Source organism: Ailuropoda melanoleuca, chromosome 7 (assembly GCF_002007445.2).
Source record: "Ailuropoda melanoleuca isolate Jingjing chromosome 7, ASM200744v2, whole genome shotgun sequence".
Lineage (NCBI taxonomy): Eukaryota > Metazoa > Chordata > Mammalia > Carnivora > Ursidae > Ailuropoda > Ailuropoda melanoleuca.
Window position 1 is genome coordinate 87,941,169 of NC_048224.1, and position 23,370 is coordinate 87,964,538.

Consider the following 23,370-nt stretch of genomic DNA (forward strand, 5'->3'; position numbering starts at 1 on the left):
TAATTTTAGTTTTACCAAAGAATTAGAAAGATAATACAGAGAGTTTCTGTGTACTCTTCATGCAGATCCCCCTGGTGGTACCTGTGCTGTGGTTACCTAACTTTGATACATTTATCAGAACTAAGGAATTAATATTGGTATAGTACAATTGACTATATTCCACACTTTATTTTTTTTAAGACTTATTTATTTATTTATTTGAGAAAGACAGCATGAGCAGGGGGAGGGGCAAAGGGAGAGGGGCTGACCCAGGCCTCAGTCCTAAGATCATGACCTAAGCTGAAATCAAGAGTTGGACGCTTAACCGACTGAGCCACCCAGGCGCCCCTAAACTCCATACTTTATTTGTACTTCACTGATTTCTCATTTCTGTCCTTTTTCTGTTCCAGGATCCCATCTAAGATACCACAGGGATCATGTCCCAGTAGTTTCCTCCCTCTGTGACAGTTCCAGAGTATTTCCCTATCTTTCATGAACTTCACAGTTTTGAAGAGTACTAGTCACATATTTTGTAGAATTTTCCTCAGTTTTTTCCCACTGATGTTTTTCCAGGATTAAACTAAAGTTTTGGATTCTAGAAAACAGTACCACAGAGGTGAAGTACCCTTCTTGTTATATCAAAGGCACATGATATCAACATGACTTTTACTGACGATATGAACCTTGATCGTTTGATTGAGGTAATGTCTGCCCAATTCCTTCACAGTTACTATTTTTTTTTTCAATATTATATTCATTTAGAGCAAGTTACTAAGTCTAACATACAGTCAAGTGGAGAGAAATTAAGTTACATCTCCTAGGTAGAAGAATATCAAAATATTTTGGACATATGTTAAAACTACTAAGGTAATTTTAATATTTTAGGGAGGCTACTTAGAGGCTATTTAACTATCATGCTCTTCTTTAAGTTTTTGCCTACTAATTTTAGTATTCATCATTAAATCTTGTCTGTAGCAACTACTACTGGGTGTTCTAATTATTTTTTGTTTCCCTCCTTCCTTCTACATTTTTTTTGCATTTTTTAAAATAATTTTTATTTTGTTATATTAGTCACCATACAGTACATCCCCAGTTTTTGATGCAATGATCCATAATTCATTATTTGTCCTTACACATTTTTTATTTGAAATTCTGTAAGAAGACTTGTCTCTTTTCTCCCATTTATTTGTTTATTCAATCATTTTTATATCATTATGGACTCATGGATATTTATTTTAGCTTTGGGTTACATAGTTTAAAGTTATCATTATTTATTTTGTTTCTCAAATTGGCCATTGGGAACTCTTTCAGGTTGGCTCCATTTTGACATGCTGAAAAATAGTTTTTATTAGTATCATTATATTTAACACATCCATGATTCCTGGCATTTTAAGATGCTCCAAGCTTATCTACAATAGATGTTTACAGTCAACCACAGAGTGGACAAATCAATAATCTCATATTTATTTAATGTTAAACAAGTATGTTTGATGCTATGGAAAACAATGAAGTTGAGGAAGTAATTTCTGCCTTCATAGATTGTATTTTCAGAGATAAAATAAACTAATGAAAGATAATGAAAAAATAAAGCAGTACAATATTAAGTCAGTAAGGACTAGAGAAGCTTACAGAAAAAGAAAAATAGCATTTAGCTAAATATGTCAAGAAGAAATTCAGGAGAGATGCATATAGTTTAGTTGAGTGAAATAGAAAGAAAAAGATATAAGTTCAGGAATTATTATTATATGGTATGAGAAGCAGTAAGAGACAAAATCATCTTATATGAAATAGACAAATTTCTTGTTTAGTAAGATAAAATCTACTAACGTTGATACAAGCAGAAATAGAAAGCAGACATAGCTCTATATTTGTTAAATAAATTGAATTTATAATTAAAAGCCTTCCCACAAAGAAAAATTCAGATCCAGATGGTTTCACTAGTGAGTTTCTTCAAACACTTAAAGAAGAAATAATATGAATCTGAAACAAGTATAGTTAGAGACAACACTTCCCAAATCATTTTCTGAGAACTGCATAACTTAAATACTAAGTCCTGATAAGGAGCACTCTAAAAGGAAATTGCACATTGATATCCCTTATGACCATAGACACAAAAATATTTGACCCACAATTAGGAATAGAATGCTGTGATATATTTAAAAAATGATATGTCATGACCAAATTGAACTTATTCCAGGTATGCAAGTATACATCAACATTAAATAAAATCACTCCACGTACAGGATAAAAATCATGTGATTATATCAATAGACCCAAAAACAGCATTTGACAGAATTTAGCACCAAATCATGATAAAACCTCTCAGCAAAACTACAAATAAAAGGGATCTTCTTTAATCTGATAAAGAACATCTATGAAAAGTCTGCAACTAACAATGTTGAAACAATGAATGCTTTCCTTCTAAATCAGGAAGAATGCATGGGTGTCTGCCCTCATTAATTCTATTTAACACTATACTGGAGATCCCAGCCAATGCAATAGAATTAACCAGGAAAAGAAATTTTTAAGGCTTACGGATTGGAAAGGAGGAAGTTATTAAACTGCCTCTATTTGCAAATGGCATGATCGTGTATCTAGAAAATCCTAAGGGACCTAAAAAGACCTATTTGAACTTAGCAAAAATGTATTGAATTTTAGCAAGGTTTCAGGACACAAGGTCAATGTAATATATCAGTTCTATTTCTATACACTAAGAAATAAATGGGAAGTGGAATTTAAAGCAATACCAATTATATTAGTATCAAAACCATAAAATAGTAATATACTTAAATAAATAAGTACATGACCTATACACTGAAAATTATAAAACATTTCCTATAAAAATTAAAGAATATGTAAATAAGTGGAGAGATACATACCATGATCTAGAATGGAAGACTCAGCATTGTTAAAATGTTGGTTTTTCCCAAAATAATGGACAGATGTAACATAGGCCCAAAAAGTTTTATTGTTGTTCTACCAAAAAGGTTTATTGGTAGAAATTGAGAAGTTCTAAAAATGTATATGGAAATAGAAGGACTTAAAAGAATTAAAACATTTTTTCGTCCTTTTTTTTTTTTTTCCCCTTACCGAGTCAAATATTTCTTAAAAAAAGAATGTCAATATTTGGGACTCTTACTCCCTGATTACAAGACTTATATAAAAGCATCAATAATTAAGAAAATATGGTATTAGATAAGGTTAGAAAAGTAGATCAATGGAACAGAAACAACTATCAGGAAAGAAGCAATTATATAGTTAATTGATTTTCAACAAAGACACCAAAGCAATTTAGTGGGATAAAGGAAAGTCTTATCAACAAATGGTATTGGAGCAATTTATTAACTGTATTGAAACAAAATGAAACTTAATGCTTCCCTCACACAGAAATTAATTCAGAATATATCATAGATTTCTACATAAAAACAAAAACTTTAAAGCTTCCAGAAAAAAATGTAGGAGTATTTTTTATTTATTTTTGTTTATTTATTTATTTTTTTAAAGATTTTGTTTATTTATTTGACAGAGAGAGACATAGCCAACAAGAGAGAGAACACGAGCAGGGGGAGTGGGAGAGGAAGAAGCAGGCTCCCAGCGGAGGAGCCTGATGTGGGGCTCGATCCCAGGACTCCAGGATCACACCCTGAGCCGAAGGCAGACGCTTAACGACTGAGCCACCCAGGCACCCCTATTTTTTTGAAAGATGGCAACTATATTTTAGGGTACTAAAAGCACTAACACTATCGAAAAAAAACCTGATAAGGTGGACTTTACCAAAATAAAAAAACTCCTGCTCATGAACAGACATTGTTAATAGGGAAGCCACAGACTGGAAAAAGAATTTGCAGTACATACATATGACAAAGGAATTAAATCCAGAATATATTTACAGCTTAATTTAAAAAGACAAAGAACATCCTTCCCCTAAAGGGCAAATGACGTGAACAAAACCTTCACAGAAGATAATACAATGTACAAAACACATTTGAAGTTGTAATAAGGACATTATTAGTCATAAGGGAAATGGAAATTTAAGTACTACTTCATGCCCACTAGAATAACTAAAAATAAAGGCACTGATGACACCAAATGTTCATGAGGACATGGGAATGCAGAGACTTATGGGGTAAAATAGTACAGCCATTTTTGGAAAACTGGTGCTTCCTTTGAAATTTAAACATGTTCCTGCCCTGTGACCCGAGCACTCTCATGCCTAGTTATTTACATAAGAAAATGAAAGGGTATATCCGCAAAAAACCTTGAATAAAAATGTTCATAATAGCTTTGTGTATAATGGCCCAAACTGGATCAACCTGAATTGTCTATCAATAGGAGAATAGATAACAAATCATGGTGTTTTCATACAATGGAATACTACACATTTACACAATGGAGTAATTCTTACAGGTTAACTAATAGATTTAAAAGCAAGAATTAATCATCGTCATTATGTTGAGCAAAGGAAGCCAGACAAAAAAGAATATATACTGTATGATTCTATATATATGTAGTTCACGCATAGAACTATCTGTAGTGACCCAAATCAGAACTCCCCTTTTGGGAGGACTTGCCTGGAGAAGAACTTTCTAGGGTGATGGAAATGCTCTTTATCTGAACTGGTATGTAGGTTACTTGGGAGTGTATCTTTGACAAAGCTCACTGAACTGTATACTGAAGATCTGTGCCTTTTACTATATGTAAATTATATCCCAGGTGGAAAAAAATAAAGACCTAGTCTTTGGAACTGATCTTTGGGGAAAGATTTATCAGTCCTTGGATTTTCAGTGTTCATAAGCATAGGAAGGAATGTCACATTTCTCAAACTCTGCACACCTCCAAGCAGAGTTCATTATTTCTTTTTCTTTTTTTTTTTTTTAAAGATTTTATTTATTTATTTGACAGAGAGAAAGACAGCCAGCGAGAGAGGGAACATAAGCAGGAGGAGTGGGAGAGGAAGAAGCAGGCTCATAGCAGAGGAGCCTGATGTGGGGCTCGATCCCACAACGCTGGGATCACGCCCTGAGCCGAAGGCAGACGCTTAACCGCTGCACCACCCAGGTGCCCCAGAGTTCATTATTTCTTTCCACTCCCTGGGCGTGCAGACACACGCCAGCTCCCCTCTTGAATTTCCACATTTTGTCAGTGTTCTTACAGTTTACCCCAGGCCCAGGCTCAACGTTTTCTTGTATTTTTTGACCACTTCTCTTGTTATGAATTCCATTGAATTGATGGTATTTCTTCTATTCCCTGCCTTTTTCTCCTGTCGAGGCCTTCCTCAATATTTTCACTACCTTCTCTCTAATTCTCTCTCCTAGTAGTAGTCCTGCCCATTTTTCCCCCTTATTCCAACCACTGATGTCACATTCATCTTTAGGAACACACGCTGCCCATCAAGCTCTGTCTGATACAAAGCCCTGCCAGTAGCTCTGAGCCACACCACAAAATTTCAGGTTTGCAGCTCTGGGGTTCACACTCTGGTCTTATTCTCCAGCTCCATAAAATCTCCACGCCAGGCTCCAAACAGGTCACGGTTTGCCTCCTGTCTACTTCTTTGCTTGGCGTTGAAGGGATATACATATCATGTTACAGTCTTACAATTTTCATATTTACTTGTACATTTTTTGAAGGTACCTGCAACTATAGACAATAACAAGTTAGTTGGCGAATTGCTTCATTGTTTTTTTTGGGAGGGGGTTGGTTTTTGTTGTTGCCATTACTGTTTTTTTGTTTTGTTTTGCTTTTTGGCAGCAGGCGGTTATGTGTGGACACGGCTGCTGAAGCTTTATCCCTTACTCATTAGTTTACTTAACAAATACGTACCAAGTACCTGCCATATATCATGCCTAGTCCTGGGAGCTATAAATTTGGTTGTAAGCATGATAGACATGGGTCCTTCCTTGTTAGAGGTTGATGGCTCTGATTATAGAGGAATTTAAAAAGTGATTTTAACTCAGTGTGCTAAGGACGGGGGGGAAGGAGTCTCATATTAGTTATATATTGTTGCTCGACCGGTTATCCTGAAACTTAGCAGGTACCCCAGAGAAACAGAACTGACAGCGTATGTGTGTGCGTGTGACGTATATGCTTGGATGTATGCATATATACACGTACATATGCACATATACATCTGTAGCTCTATTTATAGAGAGAGAGAGAGAAAGAAATTTATTCCAAGGAGTTAGCTCATGCTATTATGGAGGCTGGCAGGTCCAAAATCTGCTGGCAGGCCAGGCCAGCAGGCTGGAGAGCCAGGAAAGAGTTCTTTTTCAGCCGGAGCCAAAGGCAGTCCGCGGGCAAAATTCCCTCTCTTTTGGGATACCTCAGTCTGTTTTCTTCTAAGGACTTCAGCTAATTGGTGAGTAATCTTCATATTACGGAGGGTAATCTGCTTTATTCAACATGTACTGACTTAAATGTTAATTTTATCTCAAAAATACCTTCATAGCAACATCCAGATTGATACTTGGCTAAATATCTGGCCACTGCGGCCTACCCATGTTGACGTACAATATTCACCACTACAAGTAGGAGTCTAGGCATGGCGTAGGGGAGTCCTCCGGCTCAGGGTTTCTTACAAGTCTTCAGTCATAGTATTGGGGCAGGATGTACAGTCACCCTACTCAACAGGGGAAGGATGATAGCCGCTCAGGGGCTGGCAGGATTCAGGTCCTCCCGTGTTGGACTGAGGGCCTTGGGCTGAAAACTTCCCTCAGTTCCTTGCTAGATGGGCCTCTCTGTTGGGGAGCTCACAATACATCAGTGGCTATCATCAGAGTCAGAGGGCAAGAGAGATGTCACTTCCCATCATTTTTGCCATATTCCGTTCATGAGAAGTCACTAAATCTAGCCCCCACCCAAGGTGGGGAAGAGAAGGGCATTCTACAAGGGTATAATCAAGAGAATCAATGGAAGATCCTTTCTGGCTTAAAGTATTTTAACTCTACAGTGAGAAACTAGAAGAGGGATGAAGTATTGTTGTGGCCTAGGAAGATTCCCTAAAGAAGGCAAGGCTTCTGGTATGCTGTGAAAGGTGGGCTGATACACAGAAGAGGAGAAGGCACAGCACTGGTTCTTAACAAGTGAGGTACATCTGAGTCACCTGTGGAGCGTTCTTAAACGGTGACACCTTTCCTTCACTGATTCCAATTCAGAAGATTTGGGTGATAATCATATACCCCTAGTTGAGATTCACTGCAATATAATGAACAAACCATTTCTATTTGTCTCCACGGTTTAGGTCAGAAAGAGTCTGTTTTAAAGTTAGAAAGGATGGGGGCGCCTGGGTGGCACAGCAGTTAAACGTCTGCCTTCAGCTCAGGGTGTGATCCCGGCATTGTGGGATCGAACCCCCCGTCAGGCTCTTCCGCTGTGAGCCTGCTTCTTCCTCTCCCACTCCCCCTGCTTGTGTTCCCTCTCTCGCTGGCTGTCTCTATCTCTGTCAAATAAATAAATAAAATCTTAAAAAATAAATAAATAAATAAATAAAGTTAGAAAGGATGGTGGGAACAGTGTTCTTAATGCGGAACTTAGATCTGATCCTTGAGATGATAGGGCGCCCTTGTAGGTTCTCGCTAGTGGATATACATAATTAGGATTGCGTTTTATTTCGTTTATGTAGTCATTCATTCACTTTGTTTCCAAATATTTGTCACCACCCTAGACCAGTCAGACAGGATGACTGGTCTTTGGACTGTTTCCAGGATGCGCTACAAGAAGGAAAACCAGCTAGAAACTTAGGGGAGTACATAAATTAGAATGTTATGAGTCGGATGAATGGGAAGAAGCACTGGTAGGATTTCCTAACTCAGTGGAGGGGATGAAGAAGGATGAGAAGGGAACAATGCCACCAGGTGCTTTGCAGATTCATTCTCCTAATGCAGACCGCCCTGGGCTGGGAAGCAGGGGTGATGTGGGAGAATTCAAGCCACTGTGTGTGTCTAGCTCTTCTGTTTAGTACAATATAGTATGTGTCTGGCAAGGACAGAGTAGCAGGGCTCAGTAAGCCCTTGAAAAGACTTCAGAGGGATTACATTTTAAATCTATAAATGATGGGATTCCTGCTAAGCTTCTTTTGAATTAAAAAGTCCAGAATCGGGGGGGAATAAGAGTGTTCATTAATGCAAGAAGACAACATTTCTAAATGAATGATGCAAAATCAAATAAAGTCTTTGTTTTCATTGCTTCTAGAGAATCAAAGTCACAATCATTCTGTGGCTCTGTACTTGTAACAATATAGTACATCTTCTCATTATACTTCCCGGAATAAAAGGGTGTATAGTTTCTCTGTATAGCGACAGACGTGTTTTCTTGAACAATACCCTGTAAAGGTCACATTGGAGATTTGAGTCACAAGCCCTGTGATTTAAATTTGAAGCTAAGTTTAAAAGTGGTGTGTCTAGAACTTGCCAAGTTCCATTAAAAGTCAGGGTGTCATTTTGGATTACAGTTAAATAAAACAGGATTCAGTGAGATACTGTATCTTTTTTAGTAGCAGTACATCGATTTTCTTCTTTGTATCATTCCCTGGCTGTGTTGTTATGGTAGATATCTACTTTCACACCAAATCCTGGGAAATAATGTCTAATTTCATGGACCTATTTTTTTTCCCTAAAGTAGCTCATTTTCTAGCTTTTCAATTATCTTCAGAGGATTTCTGTAAAAGCCTAATCATTTGTGCGTGTTTAGTTATGGTTGATCTTGAATGCTACCTTCCCCACTGCAGCCTTCGTGATTCCCTTCATCCCCTACAGAGAGGATTCCAACTCACTAAAGCTTTGGAGCGCTTTTTGCCTCACTGATATCATCATGGTCTGCTACGCAGCAATAATATTACTTCTCCGTTAACATTTGGTGGGTTCTTCTATGTGCCCCTTCACTCATTGTGCCAAACGCTTTCTCTAGGTTATCTTACTTCATGATCACAAAAACCTGCAGGGGAAGTATATCATTTCTGCATTTTGCACAAGAGAAAGCTGAGAGTAAAGAGTCAAATACTTTGCCCCAGGTCATATCGCTAGTAAGTGATGAAACAGGAGCACCCTTAGGCAGGCTGGTCCAGACCCCATTATTTCAAACACTTATTATTACCCCCTACTTATAATTTTTGCCATCTGACTTATATCCCCCTGCAAGAAAGTTAACAGGCTTGAGGGGAGGACTACCTTGCTAATTTCCGTATTCCTGGAACTTTCTGACTTATTGATTGACTCATAAATAAATGAGCAGTCAGCAGTGGCCGAGTGCATACTTGAAAATAGCCTTTTGGGTTCTATGGGTCTATGGGTTTAGGCATATCACCTGAAACTTTGCTTTTGAGTGATAGAAGAAAGCAGAATGCTAGTATACGAGGTGTTAAGAAGAGTTTTGTTTATTTTTATCCCTGTCATTTAGGTTAGATCCTATGGTCCAAATACTTCTTTTCCCTGTTCTTTGTCAAGCTCTTCCTCCTCCTTTTTATGCAAAGATAAACTGGCTCTGTTTGGCTCTGTTCTTTTTTCTTTTTTCCCCCATGTAATAATCCCAGGCTCCAGGCCTCCAGAACTCTGAAAATGCTATCAATCGTTTTCCCCGTTTCTTTATTCATGACGTAAGCTTTTGTTGCCAAAAATAAAATAAATTTTTTTTACGGTTACCTGCGACCTTCCTGCTCCCTCATTCTCCAGCTTTTCTGAGGCGCTTCCCAAATGCAGTGTGGATATGAACTAAAAATCCCAATACTCAGAAGTCAATGGCGTTAAAAGCTGGAACTTTAAGGGAGATTTTGAAGTGGTTAATTGGTGGGCAGTGACCCTGACAGACGCTGTAAGAGGAGGTGCTGGGTCAGCCGGTGCACGGTAGGCCGAGGGGCTCTCTGTGTTGGCCCTGGAGCAACCAGAACCGCGCAGCTATTTGACTAAGAAGGAGAATGGAAATCTAGATGGTGCCCTGCCGAGCCTTGCCCAGCCACATTCAGACGGACGTGGCCGCGAGGGGATACAGTAATAGCACGCAGAGATGCCACGGAAGGCGTGGCTTCCAGCCCCAACCGAGGCAGGCACACCCTCAGCGAAAGGCAGGATTCGCTTTCACTGTCACAGGGAAGGAACAGTGGGTGTCGTGGCAGCCGAGGAAGAGGACGGCGCTGCTCTCCTGGATGTAACACAGCGCGCAGACTGGCGTGGCAGACTTAGCAAGGGGGCTGCAGCGTTTCCAGGGGCTTCTCTCTCCTTGCCGAAAGAGCAAAGATGGGAGACAAACTGCCCTGCTTAGAACTGCGTGTCTGTATTTCTGTGACTGAATTAAGACAGTATTATATATGAAACTAACGCAGATTAGGAAAGAAAATGTCTAAATTTAATGATATTTGAACTAATTTAATAAAAAGCAGCATCGTCTGTTCTCCTGTCAATTCTGTTTGTGAAATATTTTTTCTAAATCACGTAGGCCACGGAGCGAAATGAGGGAAAGAGCCAGCCCTGAAGCCTTTGGGCTTTGACAGACCCAGGTTCTAAGCCCGACCTCGGGAGTCTGTACGTCAGTTTGCTCTTCTGCGAAATGGAGCCAGTACTCTCCAATGGCGCGCTCGTGGTTCAGATTACGAGCCCCTCTAGGTGCAGCCCCTTGCTGTGCTGGTAGGCGCTCCGTAAATACCAGTGTTGCGGCCTCTGTGCTCATTCCCCATGCACGGTTCTTCAGTGCTCCTTATCTTCAAATGTTTTTAGATACAGGACTGAGAGACTACCGTCCTACTCTGCCATTTATGAGTAGGATTTGGGGGTATAAGATAACAGAAATGAATGCCATTATATTAATGCTAGCAGGAGGTGCTGATACAGACCGTGATGGCTGAGACTGGCAAGAATGGTACTTGGATACTTCCCAACAGCGTGCTTTTCTTTCCTTCCAGAAGCATCTGGCATGTCAGAGCCGCACTGTCTTCCACGGGACTCTGATGGAGCAGCTTCCATTTAAAAGACTTTTGTGAACACGTTTTTTCAACCAGGTCCCCAGAGTACATATTTGTCTTCTGATCTGCTGGAGGTCTTAAGGTTTGTATTAATATTTTTTTTATTTCTCTTAGTGAAGATATTATTAATTTTGAGCGAAATTTTAGAAATGGATCCTAGTCCTGCTCTCCTGTAATAACTCTGGAATAGATTAGGCACAGATTATAATCCTTTGATTTCATTGGGAGATAGATACAAATGAAAAGAAATTTGATATGTCACTCCTCATACTTATCATTGCACGCACTGTAGGATGTTACAAGGATATTAGAAATAAAATATCCCCCACATTGGCTTAAAACAAATTTTGTCTTTTCGTTCATAAATTCTAACTGAATAGATTCAATAAATTTATACTGAGTATCTATAATATATACTGAGATTTTGTGGAGTACTATCAATTAGTTAGAGACCTTGCGGATAAATTATATTTTGAAACATTAAAAAAGCAAAACTGCATTTGTCAGTATCAACTAGTATTATTATTATGACAGCTTTTAAATGAGAAAGCCTCAGTGGCCAGAATGTTTTCATTTAGTTCTACCAAGGGGTACTCACCCTGTGATTTATAACGATAGAACAGGGTTGTTGTTGTTGCTTTTTAATATGTACATATTAACAGCTTGAAAAATTGCCAACAATATTGTTGCTTACTCAATAAAAAAAAAGCTTGCTGGCAAAGCAAGCATCTTACTTTGGAAGTACATGTTTTGCTGTTGAGATAGTACCAAGTAAAACACTTTTATTTTGAAAGTACTTTCTGACAGAGACCGACCCAAAGGCTGAATTCAACTCATGCATCTTTCAGAGATGGAAAATAAACAGGGGAGAGGGTAAAGCTTGGTCCACTGAGTGGACAAAAATGAAATGAAGAGCAAGGGAAAAGGAAAATCGTACTTTCCCTAGGATGACATGTCCTTCCACAGTCGTTGATTTCATTTGGTTGGACTTTTACTCGGTCCACAGTGACAAATGTTTTCTCCCCTAATGGCCATTTTCTGTGGGTTTTCTTTTTATTTCTTTTATTTCTACTGAGAAATCAAAGTAGATTTCACTGCAGTGCTGGGCTAGATTCCAGTTTTCCCACCGCACCCGTCATTGTTGGGCAGCCTGATAGACTCACTTTGAAGCGGGAGGTGTGCAGGACGTGCTGGGAGAGAGGGCGGAGGGGACAATGTGCCTCCACCTACAACTCTCCAGTCTGTCAATTTGGTAGCAAATCGTAGTGTGTAGAAACCTAATAAGTGTATCCATAGAAACAGAAGTGCTAGGAAGGACTTTGGAAGTTACCTAAACGTTCTTCCCTCGTCTGTAAGCTAGATCCCGCTTGAACTGTCTGAAACCAATGAGAATCTATTTGTCTTCGAACCTTCATACCTTGGTTTCCACTTTCCTTTTGAAACCTAATACAGAGTCTCCTTTCTTAGAAATCTTGTTGTCAAGAAAACCAAAGTAATTCCTGACCTCCTAGCATGACGATTGATCCTTCTCCCAGGGAGAGAGAGGACTCACTAGTCAGAGCCCCCCCCCGTCTCCTCATAGACTCCGTTGTCAAGGCATCCTTTTTCTCTTCAGGATACATGAACCCATTTTGTTGAACTTCTTCTATGAGATCGTATAATCCAAAAATTTACTTATCCTCACAGTTCTTTTCTGAGTCTCTAAAGATCTCTATGGCCCACTTAAGTTTAGGAGTCCAGACTGATTGAAGGAGCATTAAAAATCCTCTATCAGTGTTTCTCCGTGGGGCCATTATTGACACTTCAAAGGGGGGAGAGTTCTTTATGATACAAGATTGTCCCATGGGTTTTAGAATGGTCAGTAGCCCTGGTTCCCAGGAACCAAAGACTAGTTAGCTCCTTCAGTCCCCAGTCATTGTGATAGATACCCAGATTCAGACCTCCTTCACAGCAGAGGACCAGGACTGCCCAGACTACAAACTCCTCACTTAGAATTGAGGCTGAAACTGGCAGAGTTGAGTGAAAGATGGGGCTGGGCCTAGACCCCAGTTTTTAACACTGGGTACCATTCTTTTCCCACTCCATCATACTTCTACTCTGGGCTTACATTTGTTTCTCAGCTGTGCAGGAACATAGTAACATGCATATACGAACGCTCTTTTGGAGAATCAGCATTTCTAGTTTGGTGTGTAAAGGAAATCACTGTTGTTTGATACGGGAGCATGGCTATGGGAAGGATAATATCAGAACTCAGTGTAGGAAAATAGCAAAGAGAGGACAGCTCTGAGGATTTAGGGAAAAGACAGGACCTAGACTCCAGAGGAAATAGTGGAGTTGATGTTGCAAAGGTCACTGAGAGAGAAAGGAGTAGAAAAGCTGACATCTGAGGGAAGACTGAAAAAGGTAAGTAACAAAGGAATATTTCTTCACTTGCTTTTCACCATGCACCCTAGTTTCAACTCCCTATTCCACATCATGGCTTCCTCAGAAATTCAAGAATCAGTTTTTGGGGAGGTTAAAGGGCTCTTGATTGCTGCTGAAATTCTCCCTCCCTTCAATCCCTTGGCTCACCCACCCGGCATCAACATTTCTCCCTTCTCCCTCACTTGCTTATTGATGGCTCCTACTTCAAGCTTCAAGCAGAGAATGGGAAAATGACTTGATGACTTTTATCTTTCTGGATCTTTCCAAGGTCCCAAGGAAAGTTGTAAACTGAAAGAATGTAAAAACAACTGAGCTTTGGGAATTTCTCCCAAAAAATGTCTGTTAAAGCTCTGATTTCTTGGGCGCCTGGGTAGCTCAGTTGATTAAGCATCTGACTCTTGATTTCAGCTCAGGTCAAGATCTCAGAGCAGTGAGGTCGAGCCTCTCTTTGGGAGCTGCACTCAACAGGGAGTCTGCATGAGATTCTTTCTCTCCCTCTCCTTCTGCCCCCCCTTCACTCGCATGTGCATGTGTGCTCTTTCTCTCTAAAATAAATAAAATCTTAAAGAAAAAGAAAACACATCCTAGAAATATATTGTAATATGTAATATGTAGAGCTCTCTCCCCCTCTCTCTCTAAAATATTTTTTTAAAAGGCTCTGATTTCTTGAGACATTTACCATAATACAGGTACCTTTCCATAGAAAAACAAAAATCTCATTCACTACGATTTTTTTAAAATTTAACATAAATCATTTAATTCCCTAGTACAGAGTTACTTATTAACAAAACAAGAAGTGTTCATGACTTACAGATACAATTCTAAGTGGGAATATCTGGGTTGTTACAATAGATTATACTTAATATCTGCCTTAGCTTCTATAAAATACACATGACAAGTACAGAGTTGAAAGTATGGACTGGGCTAGAGGACTCTGTTTTCTAGTAAAATAGAAATCCTACATGAGATTTATCAGATCTAAAAAGGCTTACATGTATGAAGAGAGAAATAATAGCATCAAAGGCTTCCTTTATTGTATGTTGTTTAATTATTGAAAGCTTTATGACAGAGTTCCTCAGCCAGATTTTTTAAATATGGTGATTTTCCTGTTCTGTCTTCTTTTGTGCACAAGACACCAAGTTATATTTGACTTCTCCGAGTTTCTCATTTCCTGAAATGCACTACTAGCTCTGTAAACATGGAAGAATAAATATTAGCTTTATGAGACCATGTTCCTCTACTAGCTGAAAAATAGCATATAATAAAAAATACAAGGATGTAATATTGAAAATTATAGGTCAATATGCCTTCTTATTGTGGGTATATATCTAATCCTCATGCACGGAGCCTACTTTTTCAGAAAAATGTGTACTATGTAATACTGCTTGTGTCTCTGATATATTTTCACCCCTCATATTTAGCAATATATCTTGTGACTCTTGCCTCGCTAGTGAAACGTTTCAGGCTTATTTACCTTATGATTAAAAAAAAAAACAAAACAACTCTCTGGCTCTTTGCTATTAATTCTAAGAATTGCAAATGATCCAAAGTTAATAAAATGTTTGCAAGTTTCCTTCCTGCTAGAGTACCTCAGTACCCAGTGAGCTCCTTGGAATTACATGAGAAAAATGTTTAATTGCTTAATGGTAATTTTGAAAGAACAGGAAGTCTTCAGGAGGGGTAAAAAAAAAAAAAAAAAGGCAAGTGTGGTCTTGAACGGCTAATCAATACTTTAAATGTACAAATTGTTATTCCCAAATCCAGACTCTAATTATACATTTTTAGCAGCAATGAAAATGTGGCATCCATTAACCATCCCTTAAACCTCACATTCATACCCCATAAGGAAGAAAAGAGTGACTTACATGGATAGTATATGATTGAAACACTCTTTGAAAGCTAGAGGATTCAATATAATTATGTTCAGATAATTCACTTCCATCTGGAAATTACCATCCATTTGCCAAAAGTGCCACTGACTTATCATATCAAGGACAGTCTTTTCTTCTACATTAACTCTCCATTGTTCCTCTTGCTAAAGATGGAAAATAATCAGCCTTGTATATTCTAGGCTCAAAAGTAAGAAAATTGGACTTACAAGAATAGTTCATTCTAATTGCCTAAATTTCTACAGCATCTTTCTTTTAAAGCACAAAATTTTTAAAATACGTTTTTTTATTATGAAATGGTTGAAACCTACAGAAAGTAAAAAAGCCTATATATCCACTCCTGTATTTTAATATATTTATATTATCATATTTTGCTTTGGATCTCTGTTTTTTAAAGCTAAAAAAAAATCACCATCCTTCCTAATCATCTATCCCCAGAGTTAATATTATATATACTGGTTATGGGGGTAGATATATATATCCATAACTAATATAAGTCTGTATCTCTATATATGGAATATTATTTTTAAATGGGTGAGGTCGTACTGAATTTGTACCTTTGCATGTTTTTCCTCAACATTTTTTTTTAAATTATCTGTTATATATGGACATCTGGCTCATTCTTAGTAGCTAATTATTGTATAGTCTCCCAAATAAAGTGTACCTTCCTTCTCTTAGAAGAGCATTTACCAGTCTTCTTTTTTTTATCTTTTTATCATTCACAGTGGACATAGGGGTTTCCTCTGTGGTGAGGCTGCATCCTGCCTGCCACTGAATAGGCCCTTGGGAAATATTTGTTCTTTAAATTCTACAACAAAACCTTTTCTTCTTTCTTGTCAGCAAACTTTTCTACCTTGTTCTGTTGTTACTGTTAGAGGTGCCTTCATCCTTCCCTCCTGATTTTTTCCAATGGGCATTTTCTAATGTGGCTTCACCAGTTCCGTCTCACTCAAGGATACATGTGTCCAAACTGTGAGAAAATACAGAAGACATAGAGCAAAGACAAAGAGAGAATGAAAGCAGGAAGAAGGGATTACTTCCAACCCTTAGAATCTGACCTTCAGTTGGCATCCACGAGAGATGGTTTTTCAAGTGTGTTTGCACAGTTTTTTACAGTCCACCGTCCAAAAGGCCCCTAGCTTTGGAGGTCTTTTCTTTTCCACTGGAGCAAGCAAACGTTTCCTTTTGTCTCTTGGTTTCATAACAACATTAGAAAAATGTGTGTGGTTTTTAAAAAGTTAGATATAATGTTATAATTTTCCAGATCTAAAGTTAAATGTTTGTTTAGTGCCTGGTGCCGTCAAAAAAGGGTACTATCAAAAATCCTCAAAGGAATATCTATTTGTACTTTTTTAGTAGATTTTAGGGTTGTCTTGTGAATGTTTTGCCTAGCTCGTGCTAAATAAATCTTTGTTCAACGGTTGAATGAGTAAACAAGGTAATAAATATTTGTAGAGGTTACAGTAATAAATATTTGTAGAGGTTATGTGGTCATTTGACTTGGAGGTATTTTAGCCTTCCTAGTCATCATCTTTCATCTTCTAGACCACTTAGCTTCAACATTTCGACCTCCTGTGATTGAAAATGGAGGTATAAAAACAAATGAAAGATCAGAGTTAACTGAGAGTGTTAATTTTGAGAGTTATTAGAATTAAAGTCTCTGTTCTGGGGTTCCCAGATTACTTAGGGCTGTCAGACAAGTGTCTACTCCCTTAAAATTGTAAGAGCTGTATGTATTAGAGTTTGGACTACTCTCAGATTTGGTTCTGTTTTGTTATTCTAAGATAGTAAAGCTTTTTTTTAGGTCAGTCATATTTTTGTATATGACTGTGGGCTGACCCAGTTGACACCACTAAAAAAAATGCAACTTTGAAAAACTCAGGAGTAAAAGCAAATTGACAGAACCTTTCCTGGGTTCAATTCTCACTCTTTTTAATTATTTATTCCCTTCAAGATGCTGGAAATTATTATACTGTAAATTATCTTACCACTGGCCAAATGTAATTTTCTATATAAAAAGATTAATAAGTATATTGAGAATTTCCTTTGGTCTCCCTTGCAAGCAGTGCTGTGGTCTTTTCTGAAAGTCAAGTCCGTAGCGTTTTTTTCCCCCTTAAGCTTTATTTTTCACTGTATTTGATGGAGTTCTACTAAGCTGAGATTTGGGCCAAGTTTAGTTTTCAGCGGACTTTTGTACCTGAGCATAAATCTTCAGAAAATAGAGTTTCTGTCAGAAATTCTTGCACACATTACCTATAGCTGCTCCGTTGGACCTCACCGTAACATTTAGGCGTTGCTGCATGTCTGGAATCCACAGGGAAATGCTTCCCATCTTAACTCGCTCGTTTTCAAGTGGAACTGATTCTCGTAGTACAAATATTCCCAATGTGAGATCATTAGAGCTATCTTCTAACATGTAGCCACTGTAATGATAGACCTGCAGGTGGCCCCAGGTTCTCATTTGGCATATTTGTTAATAAGTGTTGTGGAATTCCAACAAATCGTACACGCTTCCTTTTGGCAGGTTTTACTTTAGAAAATAGAATAGCTGCTCTGTCCGTGTATCTGCCTCCAAGGCGTTGCACTGGGACTCAGCTCGAATTGTCACCAGGATCGGTAGCCTTCCTTGCCTTCCTCTTCAGGCTGATTCTCCCAGGAGGTGGAGTGGGACAGTAGGGTTCTGGTACCAGCCAAGATGGAGCTGCGGAAGAAAATGAGGAAATGTGTCCAGTAGTAATAGGTTTGCTGTCATCCCTTTATATTCCTTTTCCTTTTCTTTTATATCACAGTCCACGGAATTTTTTTTTTAAAGAAAAGAAATAACCAAGGCCACCAGTGGGTTGGCAGAAAGGCAGTTGGTCATGATGCTGAATTGTAAGTTTTTGAGAATGTATCTGTTAACATTTGAAATGGAATGGAAGAGTGAAAACTCAGTCTGGGTTTTGAGTCAGATTTGAGGATCAGCAGGTTCGTTTTGAGTACATTGAAACCTAAATTTGGATGCTTCAGTATAGAAACAGCTATGCAAAATGTAAAGATAAGTAATGCATTATTCCTGAACGTGTTGAAGACAAAATTAGCTTAACAAGTCTAGGCAGAAAACAAACTAACAAGTATTAGGAACCCAGAAAAATTGTCAATTTCAAGTGTGCTCTTACTACTTGAGATATAGACATAAATAATTAAGGAAGGACAAAGAATTTCAAGGATGCTTGTGAAAGAGACAAAATTAACATGGGGAAATCTCCCTAATCCGGGTGAACCAGAGAGAGCACACTTATTGGAATTACGTGATGTTTAATCTCAAGGATAGTTAGATCCTCTCAAGTAAATACAGTAGTAAAAAATCTCAACGACAACAACAACAAAAACCCTCTCCATTCTGCTTCTTGAATCCCTAACTTCCTCCTAATAATTTTACTCTAAGATGGTCTACACTGGGAGGAATCACAAAAGTTTGGCCTTTTGCCATTCTGAGCAATGTATATTAATTTTTTTAAAGATTTTGTTCATTAGAGAGAGTGAGAGAGCACAAGTGGGGGCTGGCAGAGGGAGAGGGGAAAAGTAGCTAGGCTCAATCCCAAGACCCCAAGATCATGACCTGAGCCGAAGGCAGATGCTTAACCCACTGAGCCACCCAGGTGTCCCAGCAGTGTGTACTAATTTAGAAAACAGTAGATTAACCTAAAGTCGGTGGTAAACTTTGAGTATAGATCTCCTAATATTACTTGTCTGACAAATTTATTACTATTTAAATTTAAAAGATGTTTTAAAATTACAGGCGTATTGGTGATAAAACCCAGAAAGATGATTTCTAAGCGACTGTTTTCATTTACATATAACATTTTATTTCCCCTGAACAGTAAGGTTCTTATTAGACATTTAAGCACGGGACACCTGACTCACAGCTTGTGTCTCCACTCAAGAAACAGGTCATAGAGTATGGACATCCCAGCCCCCCAGCCCAGGAGAGATAAGTGGGAGGAAAAGATAAGAGCTGGGAGAGGTGATTGCCAACCAGCTTCCTCTTCCCTAGTATCCCAGAATTTGGCGTGCAGCCAGCAGCTCTTTAATTTTATCTTTAGCTTCTATTGATAGCGTGGGGTTTGTGTGTGTGTGCCCGTGCATGGGAGGTAGGAGAGGGAGTTCCTTTTTAAATAGACACAAGGGAATGACATATTTTTATGAGAAAGACATTTTTCTAAATTCTTCCTGAAAATATGGACAACATTTGAATAAATACTATAGGCGAAAGTTTTCCAGATTAAAGTCTGAGACCATTTCCATTCATTTGAAATGTTTCACACACACAAAGGAGTGCTATTTACTGAACAATGCCATCACTGTTAGAAATTCCATCCTAAATTTTAGCAGAGAAAAGTATAATCCCAAAATAAAGATGAGTTGAGGGGATGGAATGTACTTTTCCTTTCATTTAAAAGAATTTGTTCTGTTGTTTTAAAGTCCTGGGTAAAAAATCCATTAATAACAGTTTCTTGTAATTATCATAAGTATATATATTTGACAACCCCCCAAACAGCAGTCATAATAAGATGAAACAATTTTCAACATCCTAGTTATTAGAAACATTACTACATTTCAGTTTAGTTAAAGATATCACCTGAAGAAATTCCACTTACCTTTACAATATCCATTTATAAAAATGATGTTTATACACACTATAGAAAATATCATTTATAAAAATGTATTTTTACTTATGCATTTCTCAGCAAAGTAGGATATAACCCACATAAATACTGCCGCCTTCTTTCCTGTCTGAGAATTTCTGTCACTTATGAAAACTATGCAGTTGCTTCATCTATTGATTAAAAATGCTAAAATCATATTTTTAAAGTGAATCTTGAAAAAAAGGGTGGCGGGGTGTAAATAGTACTGTTCTCTGCACTTAGAACATTTTTTGCCCCTAAGATTCCCTTACCCAGCTTCATTTCGGTTGGGTCCTGGAGGGCAATGCATAGAGCTGTGCCGAAAGTAGGCTGTGATTTAAGTGTTTGCTGAACAAATAAATAAGAAAATTAATTAAAAGTGGCCTACAAGGGTGAATTTCCAAAAACCCCATGACTTCAGTGGGCTAAATACCAGATGGGAAGGGTTTGGGAGACATAACGCTACATGTTCTCGCTTCACGCTTCCTCTCCAAGGACTCACTCTATTTATTGCTGTGGCATCTGGCAGGCTCTCTTTTCTGGGCCCAGCATGCTTCATGCCGTGTGTTAGCATTTTCCTGGAATGAAAGTCAAGGAAATACCATTTCTAAAAATACGCTTTATGGGTTTTCAAAAATATAGTATTTCCTTTCTACTAGCTCATTCACTCTAAAGTCCTAATAAATGACATTCATGCATAGGAAAAAATCACAGTGAATTTGACTTTATCTGTGCAGCAAGCATAACAATTGCTTTCGTGAAATGTGCAAACATTGTCCTCCTCTTCTGTTTTTGAGACATTTTATTTTTGTGGGTTTATGGCCACAGGCGCTCCATGCTCACTAAAAATAGTAGCTAAAACATTTACTCAGTGCTTATTTATCTCAGGAACTGTTCTTTACATATATCAGCAAGTACAGTCCTTTAACAATCCTGTATAGAAGGTATTATTTATCACATTACATTTTATAAATAAGGAAATTTAGACTTAGGCTATTTAAATAGTTTGCCAAATTCACATGGCTAGTATCTTGCAAAGCTGGGGTTGCTTTCTTTTTTCTTTTGATTTTTTAATTCATCTATTATTTATTGTGAAAGATTTCATTTTTAAGAATGTTTTCTTTTGGGGGTGCCTGGGTGGCTCAGTCGTTAAGCATCTGCCTTCGGACCAGGGCATAATCCCAGGGTCCTGGGATCGAGCCCTGCCTAGGGCTCCCTGCTTCACTGGGAGCCTGCTTCTTCCTCTCCCACTCCCCCTGCTTGTGTTCCCTCTCTTGCTGGCTGTGTCTCTCTTTGTCAAATAAATAACAAAAAATAAATAAATAAATAAATAAGAATGTTTTCTTTTGCATCATTTTTTTATGAAAATGTTTAACCATACAGANCAAAAAATAAATAAATAAATAAATAAGAATGTTTTCTTTTGCATCATTTTTTTATGAAAATGTTTAACCATACAGAAAGGTTGAAAGAAATTCACAGCGAGCACTCATATACCCAGAAAGATTGAAAGAAATTCACAGCGAGCACCCATATACCCACCACTATCACTCCGTCCCTCTAGCCATCCTCGAATCCATTTTATTTTTGGACACATTTTAATAAGTAAGTTGTAGACATCACTGCCATTCCCCCCACATATTTTGGCTTATATGTCATTACTAGAATCCAAACTTTGTGATTTTTTTTATAATTCTGTTTTTAGGCAAAATATGTATTTACATAAAATACACAGATCTTAAGTGTACATTTCTGTAAGTTCTGACAAATGTGCTCAAATCTGTATCACCTCAGAAAATTCCCTCATACCTGCCCGGCAAATTCCCAGCCCTCCTTAACCACCCAGAGTAAATCACTTCCGGTTCTACAGCTTCATGTAAACAGATCATACACCACATATTCTTCCGTGTCAGGTTTCTTTCACACAGTATAACATTTTTGAGATGACTCTGTTCCTGAGTTTATCAGTGCATTTCTTTTTTTTTTAATTTTTAATTTTTATTTAAATTCAATTAATTAACATATAGTGTATTATTAGAGTCAGAGGTGGAGTTCAGTCATCAGTTGTATATAACACCCAGTGCTCATTCCATCACGTGCCCTCTTAATGCCCATCATCCTGTTACCCCACACCCTCACCCAACTCCCCTCCAGCAATGCTCAGTTTGTTTCCTATGGTTAAGAATCTCTTATGGTTTGTCTCCCTCTCTGATTACTTATTGTTTTATTTTTCCTTCCCTTCCTCTATGCTCCTCTGTTTTGTTTCTTAAATTTCACATTTGAGTGAAATCATATGATAATTGTCTTTCTCTGATTGACTTATTTCACTTAGCATAATACTCTCTAGTTCCATCCACTTCCTTGCAAATGGCAACATTTCATTTTTTTGATGGTTGAGTAATATTCCATTGTGTGTGTGTGTGTGTGTGTTTATATATACATACACATACCATATCTTTATCCATTCATCTGTCGATGGACATCTGGGCTCTTTCCATAGTTTGACCATTGTACACATTGCTGCTGTAAACGTTGGGGCGCATGTGCCCCTTCGGATCACTACATTTGTATCTTTGGGGTAAATACCTAGTAGTGAAATTGCTGGGTCATAGGGTAGCTCTATTTTTAATGTTTTGAGGAATCTCCATACTGTTTTCCAGAGTGGCTGTGCCAGTTTGCATTCCCACCAACAGTGTAAGAGAGTTTCTCTTTCTCCAAATCCTCACCAACATTTGTTGTTTCCTAGCTTGTTAATTTTAGCCATTCTGACTAGTGTGAGGTGGTATCTCATTGTGATTTCGGTTTGTGTTTTCCTGATGCTGAATGACGTTGAGCATTTTTTCATGTGTCTGTTGGCCATTTGTATGTCTTCTTTGGAGAAATACCTGTTCATGTCTTCTGCCCATTTCTTGACTGGATTATTTGTCCTTTGGGTGTTGAGTTTGATAAGTTCTTTATAGATTTTGGATACTAACCCTTTACCTGATAAAACATTTGCAAAAATCTTCTCCCATTCTGTAGATTGTCTTTTGGTTTTGTTGACTGTTTCCTTTGCAGTGCATTGCTATTTACTGCTGACTGATAGCATATTCTATAAATATACCACAGTTCATTGATCCGTTCTTCTATGGTTGGACACCTTTGCTCTTTGCAGGTTTGACGCTTATAAATGAAGTTATTATGAGCATTCCTGAACAAGTCTTTTTGTAAACATAGGCTTTCATTTCTATTAGGTCAATATTGAAGAGTGGAATTTAAATCATAGTAGGTACATATTCAGACTTACAGGAAATTTCCAGGTTTTTTGTCCAAAGCAGTTGCACCATTTTGCATCCCTACAAATAGCATATGATAGTTTTAGTTGTTCTACCTCCTCAGCATTTGGTGTTGTCAGTCTTTTGAATTTTAGCCACTCTGATGGGTTTTTAGTGGTACTTCCTTGTTATCTAATATATATTTTTCTTTA

At 38.0% G+C, this 23,370-nt stretch overlaps 1 protein-coding gene across 3 annotated transcripts in view; it reads left to right on the forward strand.

Annotated features, from left to right (window-relative positions):
* ENOX1 (ecto-NOX disulfide-thiol exchanger 1) overlaps window positions 1-23,370 on the forward strand; it is a 560,973-nt gene that overhangs the window by 271,767 nt on the left and 265,836 nt on the right. For all 3 annotated transcript variants that reach the window (XM_034665221.1, XM_034665223.1, XM_034665222.1), the window contains exon 3: window positions 10,865-11,006. The gene's annotated coding sequence lies outside the window, so the exon portion shown is untranslated. The remainder of the gene's footprint in view (window positions 1-10,864; window positions 11,007-23,370) is intronic.